The sequence below is a fragment of the Narcine bancroftii genome, chromosome 3 (genome assembly GCF_036971445.1).
Source record: "Narcine bancroftii isolate sNarBan1 chromosome 3, sNarBan1.hap1, whole genome shotgun sequence".
NCBI classification, from domain to species: Eukaryota; Metazoa; Chordata; class Chondrichthyes; order Torpediniformes; family Narcinidae; genus Narcine; species Narcine bancroftii.
In genome coordinates, this window is record NC_091471.1 from 266,488,134 (window position 1) to 266,501,289 (window position 13,156).

Sequence of the window (13,156 nt, forward strand, 5' to 3'; positions counted from 1 at the left end):
TGTGAAAGATGGCATTAATTGGAAAGTTTTATTCAACAAGGTTAGGGAGGGCCTTTCCCAATTTTGGTTTCCCTCAAACATTTTCCATTTCATTCTCTTGTGAGGGTTCATAAAATTTAGTTCATGGTAATCCCTTGTCAAGACAAGTTAAATAAAAAAAGTTTAAACATCCTGGAAACATTATCACATTGCAGCAGTATAAGATCCTGGAGTAGCATTGATTAGAATGTTCAATGTGTTTGAATGCATTTTCAGCTTGTGAGAGGATCTCAGTTACATTCTACTGCTTCTGAATTGGCTTGTCACATCGCCAGAATAAATAAGGGGACTCAATGCCTGTAGAGCAAGCAAAGGCAGTGTGTGAAAACATTATTTTTTCCCACTGTGAGAGTCTTACAGTTCTCTTTTACTGCTGGGATCAGTAGAGGTGTGGAGAGTGGGAGGAAGGGGGGAGGGCGGGGTGAGGAGATGTGTCTAGATTGCATTCCGAGACTCCTTGGGGTTCTCAGCTTCTGGCAGTGACATCCCCTCCCCTGGGGTGGGAAGGAAGCAGGGTTTCTCAGCTGCAGAAGCCAAGTTATTTCATCTTAGAAAGTGTCCAGAAATACTTATTCTCCTCTGGACAGTTTCCAGATTGGGTATGGCTTAAAGCTACGAGCACTGTTGGGGATGTTCTTGTGTCATATACTTCAATAATATTGACGTAATTTTGAGTTGCATAAAATATGCACAATGTGACAGTTAATCTTTTGTCATTTCCTAGATTTCATCAAGAGGGAAAGTTCAGGGCACCTGACGTAACAAAATTCATCAACATTTGTAAAACATGAAAGTCTGCAGACACCATGATTGAAGTAAAAACACAAAGCTGGAGAAACTCAGCAGGCCAAAGGTAACTGATGTTTCGGGCTTGATCCCTTCATCAAGGAATGAGCAAAATGTCGGCAGGTGCTCAAACAAAATGGTGGAGGTTGCAGCCAAATGTTCATCAACATTTGCTTGGATTTAAACAGTGCTTTTTAAGGCCTTAAGACTTTTCAGCTGAAACAGTCTCTAGGGTGAAGCTGAAAACATGGACACAAGCTCCAGGAGACAACAAGTTGATAATTACCAGATGCCTTCTTTTAAAGATATTGTTTGAAAGATGAGCAATAAATAACCACAGCTTGAGCAAGAATATCCTGGCCATGTAGTATTTCACCTGAGAAAACGTGAATATTGGTTTAGAGCCCAATCTAAAAAGCCGTGCCTACTCATTTCTCCACTAGACCATCCATCACCCAGATTTTGAATATAATCATCAACCAAGAATGGGTCTTAAAGCCACAATCTTCCAGCTTGGAGGCAAAAAAAACTACCTACGGCATCAGCTCAGTTCTTGACAATGTTATTTGTTTATTGCATCAGTCTTTCATGCAACGCACAGCCATTATGTAGTTAATTTTCCTGGTGACGATACAGAACCGAGAACCTTATGCTAGTGACGGAATTGGAAGTCTGTGAGTGGCTATTCCCATCAGACATCTTAAATTTGAGCCTTGTCCAGAACATTTTCTGTGGGAAAACCATCCTTGCTGCAAGGGTCAGGCTGGATGCTTAACGCTGCTCAGAAGTTGGAATTAATGCAGTTCAAAGTAGAAATCAGCCACACAATCTCAGCTTGGCCTCTTTGAGCAGCACTGGGGAAAAAGGCACGAAAAAAGCAAAAGATTGCACTTTAAAAACACAAGCTCTAAACAGCTTTCATGTTGTTTTGATGTTCAATCAATCATGTTGGATCATTTAACCTCTTGCATCATTATTCCATATTATTTGATAAAATCTACTGAACTCTGTGAATGAGGTTCCACGTTCCCATAGCATAGTGAATTCCAAAGGTTCACTACTCTCTGAGTGAAGCCATTTTTCAAGATTCAAAATTCCTTTAATGTCATGTAATAAAACAGTTGTAATATTACACTAAATTTGCATTAGTCTGCTGTTGGGCAAACAGATATGCCATCAGTCTTGTCCTGAGCATTGGCGCCTCATACAGTTAGAGAAAGAGAAGCAAAAGAGAGTCCCCCCCAGAGTCACCGAGGGTTTGTGGATTCACCTCCTGCAGCCTCTTCAGCCACACAGACTCCAGCCAAACTATCGTCAACCCGAGCACCAGATCCGAACCTCCGATACGATCAGGAAGCCTTCAGCGTCCTCGGCACCCTCTCGCATCCCATTTCTGATACCAGGTACCCCTTCAACCAGCCTCCAGCAGTCCACAGCCTGGTGTGAATCCTTTGACCCAAGTCGCCAGCAGCCAGTAGCCTGCATGGCTTTCCCGACTCGAGTCACCAACAGTCCGCCACCTGTGTGTTCTTCAGCCACTGAGCCCCTCACTGTTTCGCTGCCATGGTCATCTCCTCTGGTTCTCTTACTCAAATGGGGGAGGGGGGAGGTGGGTGGTCTCCCCATTTTCTAGTGCTCTGTGCCAGTCCTCTGCTTTCCTGGAGTATGCAACCCTGCAAGGCTTCTATCCTATCCTAGCCAACAAACACCAAAACCACCTCTGCCCTGACAAGACAGGTAAGAATTGTGATTATATATCAATGAATGAAAATCAATGAACATCAAAGGCTCAGTAGTGGAGAGGGTCAAGAACTTCAAATTCCTGGGTGTCAACATCTCTTAGGATCTGTCCTGGAGCCTCCACATCAATGCAATCACGAAGAAGGCTCTCCAACTGCGTGAGGTGTTTGAGGAGATTCAGTATGTCACCAAAGACTCGAAAACTTCTACAGTTGTTCCATGGAGAGCAGTCTGGTTGGTTGCATCACTGTCTGGTATGGAGATGCCAATGCTCAGGACAAGAAAAAACCCAAAGGGTAGTAAACTCGGCCTGCGACATCATGTGCACCAGAGTTCACTCCATCGAGGACACCTTCATGAGTAGGTTTCTTAGAAAGCAGCCTCTATCCTCAAGGACACCCCCCCCCCCCCACCACCCAGGCCATGCCCTCTTCACTCTGCTACCATCGGGAAAAAAGGTACAGGAGCCTAAATATGAGCACTCAGTGGCACAAGGTCAGCTTTTTCCCCACTGCTATCAGATTCCCAAATGATCAATTGAACCAAAAACACTGCCTTACTTAGATTTTTCATGTACTATTTTTATTTATTGTAAGGTGGTTTGTATGAACGTTTGTACTGTGATGTTAATGCAAAACAACAAATTTCTAGACTTGTTCATGACAATGAATTTTGATTCAGATTCTGAAATTACCCCTTATTCCACAAAACTCGAGAGAATACCAGCCTAATCTGTTTAATCTCTTCTCTTCCATCAAACCCACCTTCCCAGGAATTATTCTGATGAACTCTCATGGTACTCTTTATGAAACATATATGCAAACTTAGAAACCTTTATACAAAATTCCAGATATAGGTGTACTTGGTCTCCTCGTTTACAGAGCAAACATTTTCATCGGGCTTTTCTGTCTTGAGTATGTTCAACTTGCTTTACAGCCAATCAAACCTTTCTATAATATATTCATTGTTGCATCCTACATGTGTAAACCTCTGAGTCTCCTCTTGCCTCCTGAGGTGCTGAATCATATTCAGTTGGCAGTCACCTTGCCAGTGCGACCTGCCATTTGAAGGAACATTTTCCATCTGGGCCATCTCCAGCCAGATGTCATTAACATTGACTTTTCTGCTTTCCACTAAACCACCTCCACCTTTCCTTTTCTCTCCTTCCCCCTTCCTGTTCTGCCTCCCTTCTCCCTCACCCACCCAGCCATCCCTCATTCCCCTCATTACTGCTGTCTCCTTCCTCCTTTCTCCACCTATCAACTCCTGCCTTTGCCACGGTCCCCTCCTCCTCCCCCCCCCCCACTTTTGTTCGGACGCCTGTGTCATTTTCTCATACCTTGATGAAGGGCTCAAACCCAAAACATTGGTTATGTATCTTTACATTTGCTACATAAAGGACTCTATTTGACCTGCTGAGTTTCTTCAGCATTTTGTGTTTTGACTGAACAGTCCCATTGGATTATTTCATTGCAAGTCAACCTGACTTGAATTAATCATCACAAAGTCTGATTCAAAAATTAAGATCACTGAGCAAATCCTTGACAATGAAGTCCAGTTGAGGGAGCAGGAGTGATATGGTTCCTACAAACTTTAAAGATTTATAACATCTATTTGATGCAGAAAAGATGGCTGTCAGGTCGTCATAGGAAGTAAATGAGGAAGATTGTTTGCTGGTTGGCAAGGAGCTCCCATGCACAGCTGACCAGTGGCTATGGCGTGACTAACATTCATGGCCAACAGTGCAGGATCTCGTGGTAGATTATTATCAGACCAAGTTACAGGACTGCATTCCAAGAATGCTTTGCATTCAGTGTATCGCTCTCCAACAATGAATGCCCATACTGAGAATTATTTTGAATTTACAATGGAGAAACAATTCATTCGGGCAAACGAGTTCATTCTGCTTTTGTTTTGAGGCTCATTATACCTTTTACCTCTCTAATTATTGGCATCATATCCTTACCAGTGTTGAAAGTTTTTTTTATTCTCTAAACAATATTTTATTGCTGGCTTCTGGTTGTGTTTTTCCTTCAGGAATGAAAATGATCTCTGTAACTAATTCCAAAACTTTTGGTGATTTGCAAGGTCTCTATTATTTGGGATTTTTTTCATAAAGACGAATTCCTCGAATTAATTACGGTAAAGAAGGAGGTTATTCAGCCTATTGAGCCTATTGTTTATCCTTTTCGGGATGCCGTTGAATCCAATGTTTGTGTATTTTTGGAGGCTGGGAATCAGTGGGTGGCACTTTCTACTGGAGGTGGCAGAGGTAGTAGTGTTCCTCTCCAGACATTGGTTAAAGTCTCTTTTCAGAGACCAAACCTCAAAATCCAGGGCAACACTGCAAGAGTCATTCAGCTGAGAAGATGAACTGAAGCCCTGACTGCCTCCTCAAATGAGTGGGAATCAATATTGTCGAGGAAGGGGAAAAACACAAGGCTGGTCAAAGACCCTACTTTACATAATAAAGATAAGGATACAAAGCCAACATTTCGGGCTTGAGCCCTTCATCAAGGTATGAGCAAAAAGTAGGCAGGTACCTGAACAAAATATACATTTCATAAAGAGGGTTCATCAGAATAATATGTCAATACATATAGAGTTCTTTGAGGTGTTCTGAAATACACCTTGAGAATGCAGAATTCCAAAGTAGGACTCCAACCTTGCCCCTGGTTGGGTCACTAAATGTCTTCATTAGAATCTCCTATAACAACTTGTATGTGGAGAAAAATGGTTGTTTATTACTGTCACTGGAAATAAACCCAGAGGATTTGTGTTATCCCATGCGGGAATTGTTTAGGTTCATTTTTAATGCTTTTTCTGAGTGGTTCTCCCCTTCGGTGTCATGACAGATGATGGAATATGGGCAGATTTGTCAACTTCATGAGCTTTATCCTTTCTTTACCTTGCTTAACTTCTAACCATATAATTAACCAGTCTTGGGAAGGACATAATCAGAAAAGATTCCATGGTATTATTTTCAAGATCTGGGGGTTCTTTATCCTAGGTAGGCATCCAAACAAAATGTTTAGTTGGGCGCCTGCCTACATTTTATTCATCCCTTGATGAAGGGCTTAAGCCCGAAACGTTGGTTATGTATCTTTATCTTTTCTATATAAAGTCCACTGTTTGGCTTGCTGCATTGTGCTTTTACTTCAGCCGCAGTGGCGGCAGATTTTCATGTTTTACTTCTTGATGAGAAGGGAAGTCCAATCTAGCGCCCACATCAAAAATATCTGTATCCTTCAACTACCACCTCAAAAGCAAATCACCAGTAGCTGTAAGTGGCAGGAGACTGAAATGGTGTCTTGCACACCCGCTAAAAATGTATTTTAATGATGGTGTGTATCAGACCATTGATTCTCGAGTCCATGAGGCAACTCACCAAATTTAGCCATATCCATTTGTTGGAAGGATTAACTGGGCAGGAAATGTCTGAATCCCAAATCTAGGATAGACCTTCTTACTTTATCTCAGTGACTCTGAAGGGACTCTCTTTTGCTTCTTTTTCTCTCAAAGTTCAAAGTTCAGATTTATTCTACTCGTACTCGAAGGAGCACCGGGCAATAGTAACGGTGGAGGTAATAAAAACACAGAGGAACTCAGCAGGTCTCGCTGCATCATAGGAGGTGAAGGTTTATTTCTGACATTTTGGGTCTGAGCCCTTCCTCAGGGTATGAGTGAAAGCAGGCAGGTGCTGATATTAAAAGGGAAGAATGGGAGGGGGAGAAGTACAGACCTATGTTAATTGGGTGTGATAAGAGGACAGGAAAGTGATAAGAGGACATTGGTGAGCGGGGTGCCGCAGGGGTCAGTGCTGGGCCCACAACTGTTCATGATATACATTAGCTAAACTATTCTCGCATCTAGTTTCAAGTTCCGGCCTTGTTCCCACATCCCATGATACCCTGGCTAGTTAGATACCTATTAATTTTCCCTTTAAATTCCCCCAATGATCTGACCTCCACAGGTGCACGTGGCAACAAATTCCACAAATCCACGACCCTCTGGCTAAAGAAATTTCTCCTCATCTCTGTTGTAAATTTGTACTTTTTAATTCTAAGACTATGCCCTCTTGTCCTGGAATCACCCGACAGGGTGATCTGTCCACTCTGTCCAATCCATTCATTATTTGAAATGTTTCAATGAGATCCCCTCTCATTCTTCTATATTCTAATGAATAGAACCCAAGAGCCGTTAAGAGGTATGTTAGCCTCCTCATTCCCGGAATCATTCTAGTAAACTTCCTCTGTACCCTCTCCAACCTTGCTACATCCTTTCTAAGATCTGGGGGCCCAAATCTGCACACAGTTACTCCAAATGAGGTCTTACCAGTGCTCCATAGAGTCTCATCAACACCTCTTTACTCTTATGCACAATCCCCTTTGAAACAAACCCCAACATAGCATTCGCCTGCTATACCGCCAATCCGACCTGGCGGCCAACTCTCAGGTTATCCTGCACGAGGAACCCCAAGTCCCTTTGTACTTCCGAGGTTTGAATTTTCTCCCCATCCAAATAATAATCTGACCGTTTATTTCCTCGGTCAAAATGCACAACTGTACGTTTCTCAACATTATCTTGCATCTGCCATTTCTTCGCCCATTCTCCCAAGCTGACCAAGTCTCTCCACAAGCTTTCGATTTCTACCACTACTGCTCCTATTTCTTATAGTCGTATGTGTGGGTCTATTTTACATACCTGGGAAGGTGGCAGCAAGCAAATTGTGCATTAAACTTAAACTTCAGACCTAAATCTTTTATTTAACTGTTACTTCTCCAGCCGCCATTGTGTGATTTGATTTCATTTCACTAGAATTCTAGCCCCCATCCCCACCCCCCACCAACCACCAGCTTTACTAGCCCCAATAATTTATCCAACGGGCGACTGTTCCCTGCATGACTTGGGCAATGTTGTTTTTAAATATAATTCAAGATTAAGTCTAAACTTCCAGTTTCCTGATCAAGTGTCAAAAACCACGGCTGCCTAAAATAACATAATCATACCTGCAAAGCACATTGGAGTGTGAAACAACATTTCCCACTTGCCCGAATGGGTGCAGCTGCAACAACATTACCCGAGTTGGAGACCATTGACAAAGCAATTAATTTGATTCACACCTTCACCACTTGTCTAAACATGCATGACCTCCACCACTGATGCAATGCAATACTGTCCTCCCAGACCCAGAGGTTTAATGGCACCCAGTGCATGGGAACATTATCACCTCCATGTCCCACACTATCTTGATCTATCAGCCATTCTCTCACTTTAAAGATTTTGAAATTTCCTACTTTTACAGCGTGAGAAATGATACAAAATTATTTTGAGCATTGCGATGTCATACCTCCTTTTCATGTCTTAAATTAATCCTTGATTGTTTATTTTGAAGTTATAACTTAGTTTTGAGGCAAGGTTAGCAGAGCTGGGACTTTTCTCCTTGGAGCGAAGAAGGATGAGAAGTGACTTACCCGGGGTCTACAAAATGCTGAGAGGCGTCAATAGGGTGGACGGACAACTCAGCATTTTTCCCAGGCCGGGAGTAGCAAACACCTGAGGACGTCTATTCAAAGTGAAGTTGGGGGGGGCGGGGGGGGGGAGTTTACGGGAGATGTCAGGGGTAAGTTTTTTTTATACAGAGAGTGGTGGGCACCTGGAATGCCTTGTCAGGGGGTGGTGGTGGAGGTTGAAACAATGGGGGGAGGGGTGATTTAAGAGACTCTTGCACAGGCACATGGACAAAAAGAAAATAGAGGTTTAGTATTTTTTATTTTGCAGGAATAGGTTGGCACAACATTGATGGCCAAAGGGTGTGTACTGTGCTGTAATTTATTTTATGTCAATCTAGTAATTATACATTAGGTATTTATACATTATGGTCGGTGCAGATACAGTGGGCTGAATAGCCTGTTTTTCTGCCCAATAGAATTAATCAGAACCAGGTTCATGCCTGGATCACATACAATGGCAATGGAAACATCCACGCTCATGCTCTGAATAGTAAGCAGGGAAGTGTGAGAAGTGTATCAAGCACATGCAAATGTGGGTGAGCAACTGCTGCCAGAAGATGTCTGCGAGTACAGCAAGCGGTGGATATTCCCTGCACTTTAACTTTCAGTTAAAGGCCCCTCGTTTTCAACAGGACAAAGAGCTGTGGACCAAGCAATCCAAATGTTAATCATTAGGTTGCAGGAAGTGGATGTCTGTGTCCGCCTGTGTGTGCCTGTCTGCTGAGGTAGAGCAAGGCAGGAGCAGACGTGTCTATGGGGCCCTCCCACAGTCGAGCAGCCTTCCGACATATACTGTCTCGTCTGACATGTGATGGGAGGTCAGCCAGGACTGGAGATCTGTGTGTGAGTCACAGCCTTAAATATAGGAAGGTTTTTGGAAATTGTGGGAGTTTTTGCGCTGAGACTCATGTATATTGGATCAATTACTGGGTCTGCACATCAGGTAGAACACAGATGAAAATGGGGTTTGAACTGTCTTTTGAAAATTCTATAAATAAAGTCAGTCACATAATGATAATCAGGCATGTTTTGAAACCAGAAGCCTGGATTACAAACAGAACCTCCTTGTCTTGGCTGTCTTATTTTCAGACATCACCTGGCATACAAGCGTCTCCCTTGTTTACATTACTCCTTGACCCACAAGATGTCAGCTGCTCACAGCTGCTTCTCAGAGAGTACGCTGTGGTTTGGAGTTTGGAAGTGTGTGATCCTGACCCACTCCACAAAGTCCAGGTTGACACTCCACATCACCTTCAGAAGTGCCCCCAATCCGTGCCTAGTAGTGGAAAAAGATCCCATTTCACAACAGTATATTGAGGCTGAGCAGGCAATTTGTCTCTGGTGTTTTCTCTGAATTTAACTCTGTGTCTGTTATAATTAGAAACAGATTACACTGGACAACCATTTTTTTCAAAAAGTTTGTTTCCTGAAAAAAATGGGGATTACGATAGACAACTGTGAGCTGAACACAAATTTGCTGAATCAAGTAGGAAGTTGGAGAAACTTTGATTGAATTTAGCAGGTTTAATCGCACAATGATGTTGACACATTGCGTTAGTTCAAATTACCTAAAAATGTTTGCCCATTTGTACTCAGCATCTGATGCCTCTCATGTCAGTGTCCAACAATAGTTGGCCAGCACTGATGGATTCCAGTTGCCCCGCTACCGCTTTTCCATGGTCGCAAGGTTTCCATGGTGAAACCTTTCACCGTATTCGTCACTGACGGCACCAAGATCAGCAGGGAAGACGTCCAAGTGCAAATGCAGAAGATGAAATTTCAACGACACGTTGCACTTCGTGGTTTTGTATGTTTGAGGTAGACAGGAAATCACGAAAAGAGGTTATATCTAAGAAAGGAAAATTTCAAGGAGATTTTTGTGATCAGGAATCAATTTGGAATTCTCCGACCCGTGAATATGTTTCTCTCTATGTTGTCCATCATCTTTATAATCATTTAAAAGTCCTCAATCCTCTCCCAGTATGAGGATTTATCGCTTTTCCAGATACAATTATGGAAATGGAATTCACAGATAGTAATTGAAGCGTGAAAAACTATTTTAAAAACAAGTAGATAAAGGACAGCGAAAGAGTCAGTAGAATAGTATAGAATAAAGAGGACTGCCCTTTCAAAAAAAAACCAGCCCAGGTGCCATGGACTAAATGATTTGCTCCATGTTGTTAAAAAAAATTTGAGACTTCTTAGAAATCGAGTGCGAATATTGAATAGTTTCAGTGCAGATACCCTCAAAAATGTGTCTGCTTCTGTCTGGGTTTAGTCGAGCCTTTTAAAAACATCTGAGGATCACAGGTTTACTGCTGCCTGAGCTGGAGTAAAACTACCCTGATTTAAATCATTTTACTCACGCGTCAACATAAGGAAGTATGGCTTTGGATTCAAGACACTAAGTCAACAGTTTTAAGTTTGGCAGAAGTGCAAGAACATTTTACTGACAAAGAAGACATCCCCTTAAACTTTAGCAAAGGAAAGGCAGACTGGTAGAAATGTGATTTAAGTCCAGCAGTCTGCTTTGATGAACTGGACACCACCTTGTCTGTTACTCTCTCTGTGTTTTAACATTTCTTTTGTGAGGTGTTTAGATTTGCAGCCAGCGCAACCCGGTTCTGGCTCAGAGCTTCATCTCCTCCGACGGCCCAAGTCTGGTCACTCTGCACTTGGATAATCAAGTTAACATGTCTAAGGAGTGTCAAATTTTTAACAACGGGGAAGCAGATCATTCAGTCCTTGCTTTGGTAAAGCAGTCAGACCAAAGAGCCAAAATAATGAACAGCCTGGGTCAAACCTTTACATATCCGCAGACTTTCCCTGCATTACATTCTCATCAATGCAATGGCTTTTGGGTGTTATCGGAAATATTGTCAGAAGACGGATTCCTTTGATTTGTACTATTGAGTACTATTATGAGCCCATAGGACCCCAAAACCCAGCAGCAATAGATAATCACCAAGACAAATGGTTATTTTAAAAAAAGTTGCTTTTAATCATCTTTAAACATGAAAACAGAATCACACTTTAACTTATCACTATTGACTTAACTAACCTAACTTAACTCCCTTCTAATTCTAAGTGCACGTGTATGTAATGTGTGTGTAAGTTCAGAAAAGTTCTTTGGTTCACAGTCCATTCTCATTCCTCCAAGTTCACTGGTTGCAGGCAATTTTTATACTGTGCACAGAATTTAACATTTATAAAGTTCATCAGGCTTTGGTGCTTGAAAAGTAAATGGTTACCACTCAGGAAGGTTCTTGTCAGTTTTCAGAGTGAAATGTGTTGTTCCTGGACACAGACTGATCCCTTTTAATCAGTGTGTGTGTGTGTGTGTGTGTGTGTGTGTGTGTGTGTGTGTGTGTCTCTCTCTCTCTCTCTCTCAAAGAAAGCCTATTTGATTCTCTCTGCTTGCAAAACCACATGACCGTCTTAGAACAGCTCGAGACAATCTGCAGCTCTGACAAGATCTTTCATCTGTTGCCTTTTTGTAAAGAACAATCCATTAGTGAAGTCTCTTGGGCACTCTCCAAAGCTCTTGCAAAGGCTGTGGGGCCGAGTCTAGCATTAGTAGAGCTCCAGTATTTCAGATAAAATCTGTTTTAAAGTGTTTGTATGTGACATACTCTAACAAAGCTTTCCCAATTTGTCTCCCAAACACATATTTATATACTCTGTCACAGTACATACTTTGAACTTTGCGGTCCAAAGTTCAATCTGTGCAGGACAAAATGACCAGGAAGGGGTCCTTGAGGGTAACCCCAAGCTTCCAATTACCTGTTATTTCAATTCTTCAATAACTCCCGCTTTGAATGACCCATCTCTGGTCTCCTATGCAGTCCCAGTGAAGCGCAATGTTGGTTCCAAATTTGCCGACGGTATGACAGTGGCATGATGGAGGATTTGAAGAAGACATAGCCAACTTTTAGAAAGGGTAAGTCGACGGCTGATGAAATTTAATGCTGAGGATGGTGGTATCGCAATTTGTCAGGAAGGAAGAGAATAAGCAAGATTAAACAGAGGGCCCAATGTCAAAAAGGGTTCAAGGAAAGAGAGATCCAAGGGTATGTGTGCAAAGATGTGTTAAAAGTAGCTGGGCAGTTGAGAAGGTGATAGCAAAGATCCCTCTGTACTACTGATACAACACATATTTTGTACAGGGGCTAACTAAGTATTTATTATGTTCTTTTCCATTCCTTTTATATCTATTTTCTATTATCTATATTTTTTCTCTTCCTGGCATCTTCCATGTTAATTTTATTTAAATTGTTGATAGTCTGTTTTACGTAGGTGGGAAGCTGGCAGCAATGAAGACATTCATCGCATCCGTGTAACTGACAACAAACTCTCATAAATAATCCAAAATATGGCATTAACCCAAGAGAAATTGTCAACACTAATGAAAAGAGCTATCAACCAAATATCAGGAAATTTATCAGAAATCAATGGTTAATGCCACGCTGTTACAGGGCCAGCGTCCGGGATTCAAATCCAGCCCTGTCTCTTAGGGGTTTGTACCTTCTCCCCGTGCCTGCGTGGGTTTCTTCCGGGTGCTCCAGTTTCCTTCAAAACATAGTGGGGTTGCAGGTCAGTTAGGTGCAATTGGGGCAGCACGAGCTCGTGGACTGAAAGGGCCTGTTACCGTGCTGTAGGTCTAAATTAAATAAAATATTAATAATAGAGAGATGGAGTGTAGTGCACTCCCAGTAACCATGAAGACCAGGCTGAGGGAACGATAGGCTTTAATGTACAGAAGAACATTGCTGGCCCAGATACAGGTATAGGAATGGTGGGAAGGGACAGGTGGCTCAACCTCTATGGCCCAGGACCAAGGGGAGGAGTCATAGGGTATGAGTCACCAGTGGGCGGGCCAGCTCCATAAATACAGTAGCCAATCATAACTATATTCAATCACCACATGGAGTAAAAGAGCAGAGAAGTCAGAATGGACCTTCATCAAGCACTTATTTTCCACAACTGGTGTTTATTTCCTGTCCTAGACACCACACTTAGGCAAAGATATAAGTGCCCCAGGGAGGATGCAAAAGAGATTTATTCAAATGAGCATGCTT

General features: G+C 42.3%; 1 long non-coding RNA gene across 1 annotated transcript in view; it reads left to right on the forward strand.

Moving 5' to 3' along the window:
* The window catches only part of LOC138758716 (uncharacterized), a 31,175-nt gene extending 25,821 nt beyond the window's left edge, over positions 1-5,354 (forward strand). Inside the window, exon 2 of the long non-coding RNA XR_011354396.1 lies at positions 764-5,354. This is a non-coding gene — a long non-coding RNA (uncharacterized lncRNA). The remainder of the gene's footprint in view (positions 1-763) is intronic.
* The last annotated feature ends 7,802 nt before the right edge of the window (positions 5,355-13,156 follow it).